This window comes from Bubalus kerabau, chromosome X (assembly GCF_029407905.1).
Source record: "Bubalus kerabau isolate K-KA32 ecotype Philippines breed swamp buffalo chromosome X, PCC_UOA_SB_1v2, whole genome shotgun sequence".
Lineage (NCBI taxonomy): Eukaryota > Metazoa > Chordata > Mammalia > Artiodactyla > Bovidae > Bubalus > Bubalus kerabau.
Window position 1 is genome coordinate 64022161 of NC_073647.1, and position 15578 is coordinate 64037738.

Below are 15578 nucleotides of genomic sequence, written 5' to 3' on the forward strand. Positions count from 1 at the left end.
AGGAAATCCTGACTCGGTCTAGTGGTGTAGTCTCAAAGTTGTTTAAGCAAGGCCATTAGGAGTTCTGTGCCTCAGGAGTACCTGGCAGAGTCCTTTCGGGACTCCAATATAGTCTCATTTTGTTGAAGATAGTTAGTCTGGCATGTAGCTGATTGCAAGGGTTTTCAGGGAAGCATCAAGGTAAAATAACTATGGATGACAAAAGAGGAAAATCATTGGTCTGTATTTCTGCTTTTGTGCCAATGCCATACTGTCTTGATGACTGTAGCCTTGTAGTATAATCTGAAGTCAGGAAGGTTGATTCCTCCAGCTCCATTCTTCTTTTCAAGACTGCTTTGGATATTCAGGGTCTTTTGTGTTTCCATATGAATTGTGAACTTTGTTGTTCTAGTTCTGTGAAAAATGCCATTGGTAACTATTTACAATAGCCAGAACATGGAAGCAACCTAGATGTTCATTGACAGATGAATGGATAAAGAGGTCCTGGTACATATACACAATGGAATATTACTCAGCCATAAAAAGGAACGCATTTCAGTCCGTTCTAATGAGGTGGATGAACCTGGAACCTATTGTAAGTAAGAAGTAAGTATTATAAGAGTGAAGTAAGTCAGAAAGAGAAAGAGAAATATCATACTCTAACACATATATATGGAATCTAGAAAAATGGTACTGAAGAATTTATTGACAGGGCAACAATGGAGAAACAGACATAGAGAATAGACTTATGGACATGGGGAGAGGGGGAGAGATGGTGAGATGTATGGAAAGAGTAACATGGAAACGTACATTACCAAATGTAAAATAGATAGCTAATGGGAATTTGCTGTATGGCTCAGGAAACTCAAACAGGGGCTCTGTATCAACCTAGAGGCGTGGGATGGGGAGGGAGATGGGAGGGAGGTTCAAAAGGGAGGGGATATATATATACCTATGGCTGATTCATGTTGAGGTTTGACAGAAAAGAGCAAAATTCTATAAAGCAATTATCCTTCAATAAAAAATAAATAAATTTTTAAAAAGATGAAAATCACCATGGTAAAAGATGGGATGGATGTTCATTATAGAATGTTCATTATATAAAGTGATGCAATTGACAAGGACATTTAGTTGTTTCTGTGGCATACAACATTCTAAAATAGTAACTGGAATTGCAGCTGATAACATTATGCCAATGTTGTCTAATTATAAGGCAAAGCAGCACCAATATACATCATGAACAACAAAGGCATTGACATTTCTAGGAAGTTAATATAATTTCTAAAGTATTTATATTAACATTGTACCCATAGAAGTATAAATTAGAAAAGGTGAAGCATCTCTTAGTATTTGAGAATGCTTCCTGTGCAACTCAGCTGATCAAATAAACCTAATTATTGTAACATCTCTCATTTACAAGGTGAAGGAACAGGCTCTTCGTGATTTTCCAGAGGCCTTCCGGGAAATATCAAAGTCAGTTTGAGATCAAGCAGATTTCGTTTAGAATTTTATTTTGGAAAGATAGAATTTCACAAGTTGTTAGAAATGTCAAAAGATTTGTACAATTTGCTAAATACATTCATGGGTCATGGACTTCCCTGGCGGTTGAATGATTAAGACTCTGCCTTCCGATGCAGGAGACACAGATTTGAGCCCTGGTCAAAGAACTAGGATCCCACATGCGATGTGGAACAACAAATGATGCTGGAAGACTTGAATGTGTGTATGTGTGTGTTTGTGTGTGTGTGTGTGTGTGTGCACGTGTGCATGCGTGCACAGGCACACGCACATGCTCAGTTGTGTCTGACTCTTTGAGACCCCATGGACTGTAGCCCACCAGGCTCCTCTGTGCATGGAATTTTCCAAGCAAGAATACTGGAGTGTGTTGTCATTTCCTCCTCCAGCGGCTCTTCCTGACCCAGGGATCAAACCCGCATCTCCTGCATCGGCAGGAGGATTCTTTGCCACTTGAGTCTCCTGGGAAGCCCAGGAAACGTGAATACCTCTATGTAAATAGAACAGCAACAACAACTGATCACACCTTGCACCATATACAAACATTAACTCAAAAAAATGAATCATAGACCTAAATGCAAAACCTAAAAAAAAAAAAAAAAAAAAAAACAAAAAAAAACAAAACAGAATTAAAAAAAAGAATCATAGGTAACTAAGAAACTGTTTGGCTATCCATTTATCCAGAGTATTGATAAGATTTCTAAAGTAAATATTGAAGGTAATGTGCCTTATCTCTACCTATCTCTAGATAGGTAGCCTTATCTCTTTTATTTATTTATCTATTAAACATGTGGTTTTAATTTTTATTAAAGAAACTAGGGAAATGTGGCAACATAGAGGGGAAAAATTCTTGCTATTGCATCGAGGGCTTCCCTGGTTGCTCCGTGGTAAAGAACCTGCCTGCCAACGCAGGAGACACAGGTTCCATCCCTGATCCCACAGGTCGTGGAGTAACTAAGCCTGTGGCACAACTCCTGAGCCTGTGCTCTAGAGCCTGGAAGCCACAGCTACTAGACCCACATGCTGCAACTGCTGAGACTCACATGCTCTAGAACCCATGCTCTGCAACAAGAGAAGCCGCCGCAACGAGACACCCATGTACTGCAACTAGAGATAGGCCCCAGTCTCCACAACTAGAGAAAAGCCTGCCCAGCAACAAAGAACTAGCAAGCCAAAAATACATACATACATACATAAAATTAAGTTGTATCTACATGGGCAAACTAAAAGTCATACCTACGAATCAGTCCTATAAATCAAAGCAAAAACTACAACATTTTTTCTTTAAAACATTAACTGCATGTGTAAGTATGAAAACAATGATCTCTTTCAGAAGTAAGACTGCTCAGTTCTCTTACAAATAAAAAACGCGATAAATCAACAAAGAGCACAGGACATTATTCTGATAAGACATAGAATCTGTGCCTTCTAAGGAGATTACTTAGAAGATAAGGAAAAACCTTTTACAATCTCTTATTAAGAGCAAACCTAGGAAAAACTTGCCTTAGCAACTGTCGAATATACAATACAGTATTATTAACTATAGTCACCATGCTGTACATTATATCCTTATGATTATCTATTTTATAACTGAGAGTTTGTACCGTTTTTTGGCTTCATAACTGTTTCATTTTTTGTTGTTGTTGCTGTTCAGTCGCTATGTTGTGTCTGACTGTGCAACCCCATGGACTGCAGCATGCCAGGCACCCCTGACCATCACTATCTCCTGGACAATGCTCAAATTCATGTCCACTGGGTCGGTGTCTGCGCTAAGTCACTTCTGTCGTGTCCGGCTCATTCTGACCCATGTACTGTAGCCTGCCAGGCTCCTCTGTCCATGGGATTCTCCAAGCAAGGATACTGGAGTGGGCTGCCATGCCCTCCTCCAGGGGAATCTTCCCGACCAAGGAGGGATCGAACCCCCGTCTCTTACGTCTCCTGCTTTGGCACTCGGGTTCTTTACCACTAGCACTGCCTGAGAAGCCCAAAAGTAGATTAGGGTTTCCCTCATGACTCAGTGGTAAAGAATTTGCCTGCCACTTCAGAAGACTTAGGTTCAGACCCTGATCCCAGAAGATCCCACATGCCACTGAGCAGCTAAGCCCATGTGCCACAACTATTGAGCTTTCATTGAGTCAGTGATGCTACCTAACCATCTCATCCTCTGATGTGTCCTTCTCCTCTTGCCCTCAATTATTCCCAGCATCAGGATCTTGTCCAGTGAGTCAGCTCTTCACATCAGGTGGCCAAAGTATTGGAGCTTTAGCTTCAGCATTGGTCCATTCAATGAATATTCAAGGTTGATTTCCTTTTGGATTGACTGGTTTGATCACCTTGCTGTCCAAGGGACTGGAAATCGTCACAATTTGAAACCATCAGTTCTTCAGTGCTCACCCCACTTTATGGTGCAACTCTCACATCCGCATGAGACTACTGGAAAAACCGTAGCTTTGACTAGACGGACCTTTGTCGGCAAAGTGATGTGTCTGATTTTTAAGATGCTGTCTAGGTTTCTCACAGCTTTTCTTCCAAGGAGCAAGCGTCTTTTAATTTCATGGCTGCTGTCACCGTCTGCAGTATTTTGGAGCCCAAGAAAATAAACTCTGTCATTGTTTCTACTTTTTTCCCATCTCTTTGCCATGAAGGGATGGGACCAGATGCCGGGATCTTAGTTTTTCTGGGTTTTAAGCCAGCTTTTTCATTCTGCACTTTCACTTTCATGAAGAGGCTCTTTAGTTCCTGTTCGCTTTCTGCCGTTAAAGTGGTATCATCTGCTTATCTGAGATTGTTGGTATTTCTTCTGGTGTTCTTGATTCCAGCTTGTGTTATATCCAGTCTAGCATTTCACATGATGTACTCAGCATAAAAGTTATACTACATCAGGATGACAATATACAGCCTTGCATGCCATTCAAAATTTTGAACCAGTCCATTGTTCCTTGTGAGGTTCTAACTGTTGCTTCTGGACCCACATACAGGTTTCACAGGAGACAGGTAAGGTGGTCTGGTATTCCCATCTCTTTTTAAAAATTTTCCACACTTTATTGTGATCCACACAGTCAAAGGCTTTCATTTTTCAGTATATTTTTATTGAAGTGTAATTGATTTACAATGTTACATTCAGTTCAGTTCAGTTCAGTAGCTCAGTTGTATCCGACTCTTTGCGACCCCCTGGATGGCAGCATGCCAGGCCTCCCTGTCCATCATCAACTCCTGGAGTTCACTCAAACCCACGTCCATCGAGTCGGTGATGCCATCCAGCCATCTCATCCTCTGTCGTCCCCTTTTCCTCCTGCCCCCAATCCCTCCCATCATCAGAGTCTTTTCCAATGAGTCAACTCTTCACATGAGGTGGCCAAAGTACTGGAGTTTCAGCTTTAGCATCATTCCTTCCAAAGATCACCCAGGACTGATCTCCTTCAGAATGGACTGGTTGGATCTCCTTACAGTCCAAAGGACTCTCAAGAGTCTTCTCCAACACCACAGTTCAAAAACATCAATTCTTTGGTGCTCAGCTTTCTTCACAGTCCAAGTCTCACGTGCATACATGACTACTGGAAAAACCATAGCCTTGACTAGATGGACCTTTGTTGGCAAAGTAACGTCTCTGCTTTTTAATATGCTATCTAGGTTGGTCATAACTTTCCTTCCAAGGAGTAAGCGTCTTTTAATTTCATGGCTGCAGTCACCATCTGGAGTGATTTTGGAGCCCCAAAAAATAAAGTCTGACACTGTTTCCACTGTTTCCCCATCTAGTTCCCATGAAGTGATGGGGCCAGATGCCATGATCTTAGTTTTCTGAGTGTTGAGCTTTAAGCATATACGTTTTCATATTCTTTCCCATTGTGGTTATTACAGATAGTTCCCTGTGCTCTACAGTAGGACCTCATTGGTTATATATTTCATATTTAGTAGTTTATATCTGCTTATCCCAACCTCTCAATTAACCCCTTCTCTACCCCCTTACCCCTTTGGTAACTATGAATTTGTTTTTTATGTCTGTGAGTGTTTCTCTTTTGTAAATATGTTCACTTGTAACATAGTTTGATTCCACATGTAAGTGAAATCCTATGGTGTTTGTCTTTGTCTGTCTGACTTACTTCACTTAGTAGGATAATCTCTCGGTCCATCCATGTTGCTGATAAATGGCCTCATTATATTTCATTCTCTTATGGCTGAGTAGTATTCTGTTGTATATGTGTACCACATCTTCTTTATCCATTCATCTGTGGATGGACATTTAGGTTGCTTCCTTGTCTTGGCCCTTGTAAATAGTGCTGCTATGAATGTTGGGGTGCATGTATCTTTTTGAATTAGAGTTTTCTCCGGTTATATGCCCAGGAGTGGGTTTGATGGGTCATATGGTGTGTTTTTGCTAAGTCACTTCACTCCAGTCATGTCCAATTCTGTGCAGACAACAATGTTGTGTTGGTTTCTGCCATACAGCAACATGAATCAGCCATAGGTATCCATGTGTCACCTCCCTCTTGAAACTCCCTCTCGACTCCCACCCCATCTCACCCCTCTAGGTTGTCACAGAGCACAAAGTTGTGCTCCCTGTGTTATACAGCAACTTTACATCAGCTATTTATATTACATATAATAACGTATATATGTCAATGCTGCTCTTTCAATTCGTCCCACCCTCTCCTGCCCCCGCTGTGTCCATAAGTCTGCTCTCTATATCTGAATCCTATTCCTGCCCTGCAAAGAAGTTCATCAGTACCATTTTTCTAGATTCCATATATATGCGTTAATGAACGATATTTGTTTTTCTCTTTCTGACTTACTTCACACTGTATATATAACAAGCTCAGGGTAGGAGGTCTAGTTTGAGAGCTCGCACTCTTTAACTGCCATACCTGCCCAAAGACCCCAGGCCCTGCCTCTGCAGGGCAGCTCATCCCATGAGTTTAAACACAGGGAATTGGAAAGTGTTTCTGTGTAGAGTGTATGTTTGCAGTTTGCTTAAAGTTCAACTGAAATAATACTTACACATACACTCACACACACCCACACAGTGCTCCAGATAAGTTTCTGAGTCATAGAAGGTTTGTGTCTCTACACAGTTTTTACACAGGTTTTATCTTTAGATCTCCCAATTCTTACAAAAATTTTTTAAGGCTGATTTAAAATCTTTCAGGTAGAAAAACTGGCTTACGTAAGAGTGATGTTCCACCTGGTGCTCAGGCAAAGGTGTTGAGTGTGCCTGAGGCTGGAATATTAAACAAATATATGGAGAAGGATGCTTTTTACCTACACTCTGAGTTTTCTAGGTGACCATGTGAGAAAGAAGAGAAGTCATTATGTGTATGAAATTTTCAATACCAAAATTAGTAAAATTTGTAAACTTAATTAAAATCTGTCAACGGTTCCCTATTTACTATATAAACATCACTACAGCTCCTGACAAAGGTCTCAATTTTAGTTTTTGTGTTTTTGAAAGTGGGTGTTATTGATGTCATTACAGTCATTTCTGTGTTTCTTTTGTTACAAAAGGCACAGTGTTTGCGTTCTCTCTCAGGGTATATGTGGCATAAGACACAGAGGCTAGGTAAGTTAAAGTTGTCTAATATATGAGTTCCAAATTCTATAATGTGTTCTAAGTTTCTGGGTCACTGCCAACCCCATTTTGCCTTTTCAACTGTCTCCCTATTAAGCTCTGCCTGTAGAGATTTCCAGAGAAAGGCAAGAAGTCTGAAGGAAGGAGAATCCACTATGTATTATCACTGCTCCTGCTTCCCCTCAGTTTCACCCCCATAAAGGCAAAAGTATTTTTTCAGATGAATTTTTAAAAAGAATTCTATTTTATGCCACATAAGTATTTATGATATATAGTACATTATATTGAACATATACTGTATATATATATATATATATTATATTAAATACATATTGTGTTACATATATTGTGTTATATATATATATCTGGAGTGGGTTGTCATTTCCTTCTCCAGGGGATATTCCTCATCCTGGGATCAAACCCAGGTCTCCTGCGTTGCAGGCAGATTCTTTACCATCTGAACCACCATGGAAGCCATATATATATATATATATATATATATATATATATTATACACACATATACATATATATGCATATAATGTTTTCTTTATCCTTTCATCTGCCACAAACACTTAGGTTGTCTTAATTCTTGGCTATTGCAAATAATGCTGCAATGAGCATATAAGAGCAGAGCAGGAATCATGTCCTTTGGATATATTTTCAGGAGTGGGATTGCTGGATGATCTGATAATTCTATTTTCAATTTTTTGAGGAATCTCCGCACTGTTTTTCATAGTGGCTGCACGATTTTGCATTCCCACCAATGGAGCAGAAGTGTTCCCTTTTTACCACAACGTTGCCAACACTCAGTGAAGTGTTTGCTCACAGTGGTGACAGTGTGTGACACAGAGTCATAGCCAGGTCCAGGGACAAGGATGACATCAGTACAATGCCAGAGCTGAGTTTCTGTGGGAGGTGCCTGGTGCAGAGCAGGAATCTAGATCCACACGGCAAATTCCTTGTGAAATCCCAGAGGTATTCATGTACCCTACAGGCAACTGGGAAAAGTGTACTGTTGATCCTCAAAGGGGAAGGCAAATTGTGCTCAATTATCCTATGACACATTTAACAAAGAGAACATGTTAGACCAGTCTAGGACTGCGGACCATTTACCAATATTACTTGAGTGTCATTCATTCCGGTATGAGATTCATAATGTCAATACCTAGTAGAGGGGCTCTGGTACAGGGAGCAGCCTCCTTTAATTCTCTCTAGTCCATAGATAGCCTCTACCCATTAGTCGTGGCTTGAGGACAGGCCATAGCAGGAAACCACAAAGTGGGGATCCGTATCCTTTCACTAATAAGGCTAAGACAGGTCATAATCCTTCAGTGCTTTACTTTTAGTAATACCTCCCACATGGGTAGAGGGAAGTTCAGTAATTTCCACTGGCCAGGGCCTACCAGTAGAATAGAAGCCTTAGGATTGTTTCGTGAGGTTATCTGCTGATTCCAATAACAGGAAAAGAGATAATTTCAGAGAGAACAACCAGGGCAGAAGCATCTTTTAGCAAAATTAAGTCAATTTTAAAGCCTCAGTAGACAATCATCCTTTCAATTAATTATCCTCCCAAGCCAGTCATCTCCTGGGGAATCCCTTTGAAGCAACAGTCACAAACATTTTTGGCACCAGGGACTGGTTTGGGGTAGACAATTTTCCCATGCACCAGGGTGGTGGGGGATGTTTTAAGTATATTACATTTGTTGTGCCCTTTATTTCTATTATTATTACATCAGCTTAATCTCAGATCATCAGGCATTAGATCCTAGAGGTAGGGGACCCTTGTTTTAAAATATGAGTGCTTACTAGGATTAGGGAGATGTGAGCATCTGTATCCAAAACAGCCATCCAGTGTTGTTAATATTTGGGAGCCCACACCACAGTTCATGTGGTAAGAGGGCAACAGCCTGCCAAAAGAGGCCTGCTTTGAGAATACTGGGTCCTGATGTGGGGGCAGCATCGAGTGTGTGTGTGTGTGTGTGCATGTGCACCTATGTGTGTGAAGGAGATTGTACCCACATTTGCATGTGTGATTGAATGTGCATGTTTGTGAACAACTTAAGGAGGAGTATGTTCATGTATGTAAATTTATGACTGACACGGTGTATGTGAAGCATATTGAGGTGTGTGAGTGAGTGCATAACTATTTTAGTTTAAGCATATTTGTATTTGAATGAATTTGTCCATGTGTCAGCGTATCTATGGATGGCAGTAAATCTTTGAGCATGTTCATTTGAGTGAATGTGTACTTTGTGGACGTATGTGAGCTTGTCTGTGTGTAGGAGTGAATTGAGCCTGTTCATATGTCAGTGTATTAATGTGCTTTTGTGTGTTTCTGTGTGTTCACGTTTTTGAGTGAATTTGTAAGCATGTGCATGATGGTAGCATGTTTACCTCTGAGTGAATGTGGAACCATGATGATCTGTGTGAGCTTGTTAATGTGTACATCTATTTCTGAATCCATGCATGGATGTATGTGTGAATGCTGATCATATGCATGTACACAACTGTTTTAATGAGTGTACTTGTGAGTTTGTGATCAGGTTCACTGTGTGATTATGTGAACATGTTCCTGTCTGGGTGTAAATGACTGAGTATATACATGTGATCATATTCCTGTGTTCGAATGAATATGTAAGCATATCATGTACTTTCATGAATGTGAGTGAATGTATGCTTTGCATTTGTGTTTTTGTACATTTGCGCTTGCGTGACTGTGAAAAAAGTCTGTCATTAAATGCATGAGCATGTATATGTATATCGATACATATATACGTGCATATTATTAATCTACAAGTATAAGTGGATATAGCAACGTGTGTGTGTTAATGAATATGTAAACATGCTTGTGTTAGGGCATGGTAATGTGTGTGTTCTTTTCTGTGAGTGAATGTGATTCTGTCTATGTGTGACTAAATGTGTGTTCACTTGTGTGGAAGTGATAATGTGAGTGTGTCTATGTGCAACTGTGAGTGAATATATGAGCATCTGTGTGTGAGAGATTGTGTGCATGAATATGAATATGATCCTGTCTAAATGTGAATGTGTTATCATGTCCAGGTCTCAGCATGAGTGATTTTGCAGTGTCTGTGTTAATACACATGTGTGTGTGTATGAGCATGCAGGCTGTGTGAATAAGTGAACTTGTTCCTGTGTGTGAAATTGATCATACATGAGTGATTCGTGTGTTAGCATGTTGTCTGTTAAATAAATGTGAGAGCATGTGCATGTATGAATGTGTGTGAGAGGTCGGAGGGAGTGGATGTAAGTGTGCAACTGTGTCAGTATACAAGTCCATTAGATATGTGTATTTTTGTGGGAATTTAAGTGAGAGTGTAGACTTGTTAGGGAGATAACATGTAAACATGCTTTGTGTGTCTGGGAATGTTCACGTTTAAGTATGTTCATGTATGCGTGAACATCTGAGTATGCCCGTGAGTGTGAGCATGAACATATGTAAATACAAGTGTGAACACCTTTGTGTTTTGAGCATGTTAATGTGCAACAGTGAAAGTCTGTTTGTGTATGAATGAATTCGCGTGTTCATATCTGAGTGCGTGAGCTCACGCATGTATGGGAGCATGTTCATGTGTGTAGACTATTGCATGATCAAGTTGGTGTGTGTGAAGGTGTTAATGTATAATTATTTTTCCTGAGTGGAACTGAATGTGTAAGCAAGTTCATGTATGTGAGCATGATGTAAATCTGAAGCAAAGTTGTGATTGTATGTGGGCAAGTCTGTGTACATGAATTAATCATGTGAGTGAATATGTCAATCTGTTTATTTGCACGTGTTTATGTCTTCAAGTGTTAATGGAGTGTTTGAGCAGATTTTTGAGTTGTATCGAATATGAGCATGTGCATTTATGTGAAATTTTCTTTGTGTAAAAAAATTTGTGAGGGTTTTGTGTGTTTGAGCATGTTAATATATGAATAAGCTCATTTTGTGAATGTGTCAATTTGGGTATATGTGAATGAACATGTAAGTAAGTATGTGTCATTTTATTGAAATGTGTGTTTATATGTGTATGCTCATATATGTGACTATGTGATGGCATCCATATGTGGATTAATATATGAATAGGTACATGGGAGTGAATGTAGGAGCAGTTTTCTGTGTGTATAATTCATGTCAGTGAAAATCTCAACATCTTAGTTTGCGTGACTGTATGAGTGTTCTCCACAGGACTGGAAAAGGTCAGTTTTCAATCCCAAAGAAAGGCAATGCCAAAGAATGCTCAAACTACCGCACAATTGCACTCATCTCACACGCTAGTAAAGTAATGCTCAAAATTCTCCAAGCCAGGCTTCAGCAATATGTGAACCATGAACTTCCTGATGTTCAAGCTGGTTTTAGAAAAGGCAGAGGAACCAGAGATCAAATTGCCAACATCTGCTGGATCATGAAAAAAGCAAGAAGAGTTCCAGAAAAGCATGTATTTCTGCTTTATTGACTATGCCAAAGCCTTTGACTGTGTGGATCACAATAAACTGTGGAAAATTCTGAAAGAGATGGGAATACCAGATCACCTGATCTGCCTCTTGAGAAATTTGTATGCAGGTCAGGAAGCAACAGTTAGAACTGGACATGGAACAACAGACTGGTTCCAAATAGGAAAAGGAGTTCGTCAAGGCTGTATACTGTCACCCTGTTTATTTAACTTATATGCAGAGTACATCATGAGAAACGCTGGACTGGAAGAAACACAGGCTGGAATCAAGATTGCCGGGAGAAATATCAATAACCTCAGATATGCAGATGACGCCACCCTTATGGCAGAAAGTGGAGAGGAACTGAAAAGCCTCTCGGTGAAAGTGAAAGTGGAGAGTGAAAAAGCTGGCTTAAAGCTCAACATTCAGAAAAACCAAGATCATGGCATCCAGTCCCATCACTTCATGGGAAATAGATGGGGAAACAGTGGAAACAGTGTCAGACTTTATTTTTCTGGGCTCCAAAATCACTGCAAATGGTGACTGCAGCCATGAAATTAAAAGACACTTACTCCTTGGAAGGAAAGTTATGACCAACCTAGACAGCATATTGAAAAGCAGAGACATTACTTTGCCAACAAAGGTCCAGCTAGTCAAAGCTATGGTTTTTCCTGTGGTCATGTATGGATGTGAGAGTTGGACTGTGAAGAAGGCTGAGTGCTGAAGAATTGATGCTTTTGAACTGTGGTCTTGGAGAAGACTCTTGAGAGTCCCTTGGACTGCAAGGAGATCCAACCAGTCCATTCTGAAGGAGATCAGCCCTGGGATTTCTTTGGAAGGAATGATGCTTAAGCTGAAACTCCAGTACTTTGGCCACCTCATGCGAAGAGTTGACTCATTGGAAAAGACTCTGATGCTGGGAGGGATTGGGGGCAGGAGGAGAAGAGGACGACAGAGGATGAGATGGCTGGATGGCATCACTGACTCGATGGACATGAGTCTGAGTGAACTCCGGGAGTTGGTGATGGACAGGGAGGCCTGGCGTGCTGCGATTCATGGGGTCGCAAAGAGTCGGACACGACTGAGCGACTGATCTGGTCTGATTTGATCTGATGAGTGTTCTGGGATTAGATTTGAGTGTATCTAGATTTGAGCAGATATATGAGCACGTTTGTGCATAGAAACACACTAATGTGAGTGTGCTCATTTGCGTGAATGAAGGTGATGATATGCTCCTATGTGTGATTGAATTCATGAGCGTGTTTGGGAGTGGTTGTGAGTCTGTAGGTATACATTCATGTGCAAGTGTGAACAAACATGAATTTTATCTGTGTCAGTGTGTGAGAGAATATCAGTACTGATAGCTTACGGTGAATCATGTCCAATTCGTGATCTCTGAAGAAGATTTAGCTTCAGAACCAGGGACCAGGCTTGATCACTCAAGAGCTTTTATGTAGCCGAGTTTTATTAAAGAATAAAAAGGGACAGAGAAAGCTGCTGACATAGACATCAGAAGGGGGATGGAGAGTGTCCCCCTGGCTAGTCTTAACAAGGGAGCTATATACTTTTTTAATTTGTTATTACAAAAAAATCAAAATAATGTTCCAAGGTTGTAAAGATCTTACTAGACCCACTCCCACAATTTACATTGTAAGATGACAGGATTAGAACTAAGGATAGAAAGATCTTGCCAGGTGAACTCCCATAATACACATTTTAAGATAACAGGACTAGTCAGAAGGTTGTTCAGTTCAGTTCAGTTCCGAAGGTTTTTAAGAAGGAGCAACTATCCTCAAGCAGGATACATTGTTGTTAAATAATCCTTAGCACAGTTTAAGCCAAGTTGTTTGTTGTGTAATCATCAGCTTAAAAGAAAAAAACTTAAAGAAAAAAAAAAAAAAGTTTGTCCTTTTCTCCTCCTTGAGAATTCCAGACCCCTATCTGTTCCTTGAGAGCCCTAGCTAGACCCTTTTCTCCTCCACGGGGACCCCGGACTTCTTATCAACCCACCTAGGAATTGTCTCTCTCAGTATGTTGATGTGTGTGAATGATGTATGAATATGCTGCTGCTGCTAAGTCGCTTCAGTCGTGTCCGACTCTGTGCGACCCCATAGACGGCAGCCCACCAGGCTCCCCCGTCCCTGGGATATGTGTGTGTGAGTACAAATGTATGCTATTGTGTCTATCGGTGTGTGAGCATGTTCTTTGGGTGACCCATTTAATATGCATGTATCAGTTCAGTTCAGTCGCTCAGTCGTGTCCGACTCTTTGCGACCCCATGAATTGCAGCATGCCAGGCCTCCCTGTCCATCACCATCTCTCGGAGTTCACTCAAATTCACGTCCATCGAGTTGGTGATGCCATCCAGCCATCTCATCCTCTGTCGTCCCCTTTTTCTCCTGCCCCCAATACCTCCCAGCATCAGGGTCGTTTCCAATGAGTCAACTCTTCGCATGAGGTGGCCAAAGTACTGGAGTTTCAGCTTTAGCATCATTCCTTCCAAAGAACACCCAGGGCTGACCTCCTTCAGAATGGACTGGTTGGATCTCCTTGCAGTCCAAGGGACTCTCAAGAGTCTTCTCCAACACCACAGTTCAAAAGCATCAATTCTTCGGCGCTCAGCTTTCTTTATGGTCCAAATCTCACATCCATACATGACCACTGGAAAAACCGTAGGCTTGAGTAGACGGACCTTTGTTGGCAAAGTAATGTCTCTGCTTTTCAATATGCTATCTAGGTTGGTCATAACGTTTCTTCCAAGGAGTAAGCATCTTTTAATTTCATGGCTGCAGTCACCATCTGCAGTGATTTTGGAGCCCAAAAAGATAGTCAGCTACTGTTTCCCCATCTATTTCCCATGAAGTGATGGGACCAGATGCCATGATCTTCGTTTTCTGAATGTTGAGCTTTAAGCCAATTTTTTCACTCTCCTGTTTCACTTTCATCGAGAGGCTTTTTAGTTCCTCTTCACTTTCTGCCATAAGGGTGTGTGAGCATATTTCTTTGTATGAATGTGTGAATTTGACGTGTGAGTGATTTGAGTGTGCATAAGTAGGAGCACATGTGTTTCAATGAATATGCAAATATGTCCGTGTGTGAGCACGTTCAGGCTTTCCAGGTGGTGCTAGTGGTGAAGAACCTGCCTGCCAATGCAGGAGAGGTAAGAGATGCGGGTTCGAACCCTGGATTGTGAAGATCCCCTGGAGGAGGGCACAGCAATCCACTCCAGTATTCTTGCCTGGAGAATCCCATGGACAGAGGGGCCGGGCAGGCTACAGTCAGTAGCGTCGTACAGAGTCAGACACAACTGAAGTGACTTAGCACCCATGCATGTGAGCATGTTCATGTGTGAGTGAACCTGAGTGTAAGAGTCTCTTTGTGTGTGAATGTACCAGCGTGTTCATGTGTAAAAAAACGTGAGCATGTCCACATGTGTCAACATGTTGATGCAAAAATGTAAGACTATGAGTGAGTATGTTCAAGAGTGAATGTGTCAGCATGTATCTGAGTAAGTGAATGTATGAGAATTCTTATGTGTGTTATAGATTTCATGGGAAAGTGTGACTGAATGTGTGAGCATGGGTTTGAGTGTGTTTCTTCCCCCTGGGTTTTTTTCAGGACTGCATGTCCACATGGTGAAATGTAAGGCACTGTGCACAAATAAGCTTTTCTTCTCTATTGGCTCAAAACTGTCTATAACCAGCTGTACAGCTAGGGCACATTATTCTCTGTAAATAACATCCCACCGCTCCTATAGAAACACGTGTGACTCTCATGATTCAACCTGCTGGCTTCACTGCAGGCTAACTGCCCAGAAGCTGACCTGCAAAGAGAGAAATCAGTTATCCCAAGTCGAACGCTTTAGAAAGCAAAGTGCTATTGGGAATAATTGTCTGAATAACAACTGAGAAGTAAATGGGGCTCTGTGTTAGGTCAAATCCCAGACACTAGCATTTAGGGTTACCATGATCAAGCCCCAGCAAAGTGCTTACAGGAGTTGCTATAAACACAGCCCTTTATTCCAACCATTCAGACCCCACCCCCCTCAAACATGCCATTAGAGAATGGAAGCTATGTATGTCAGTTAA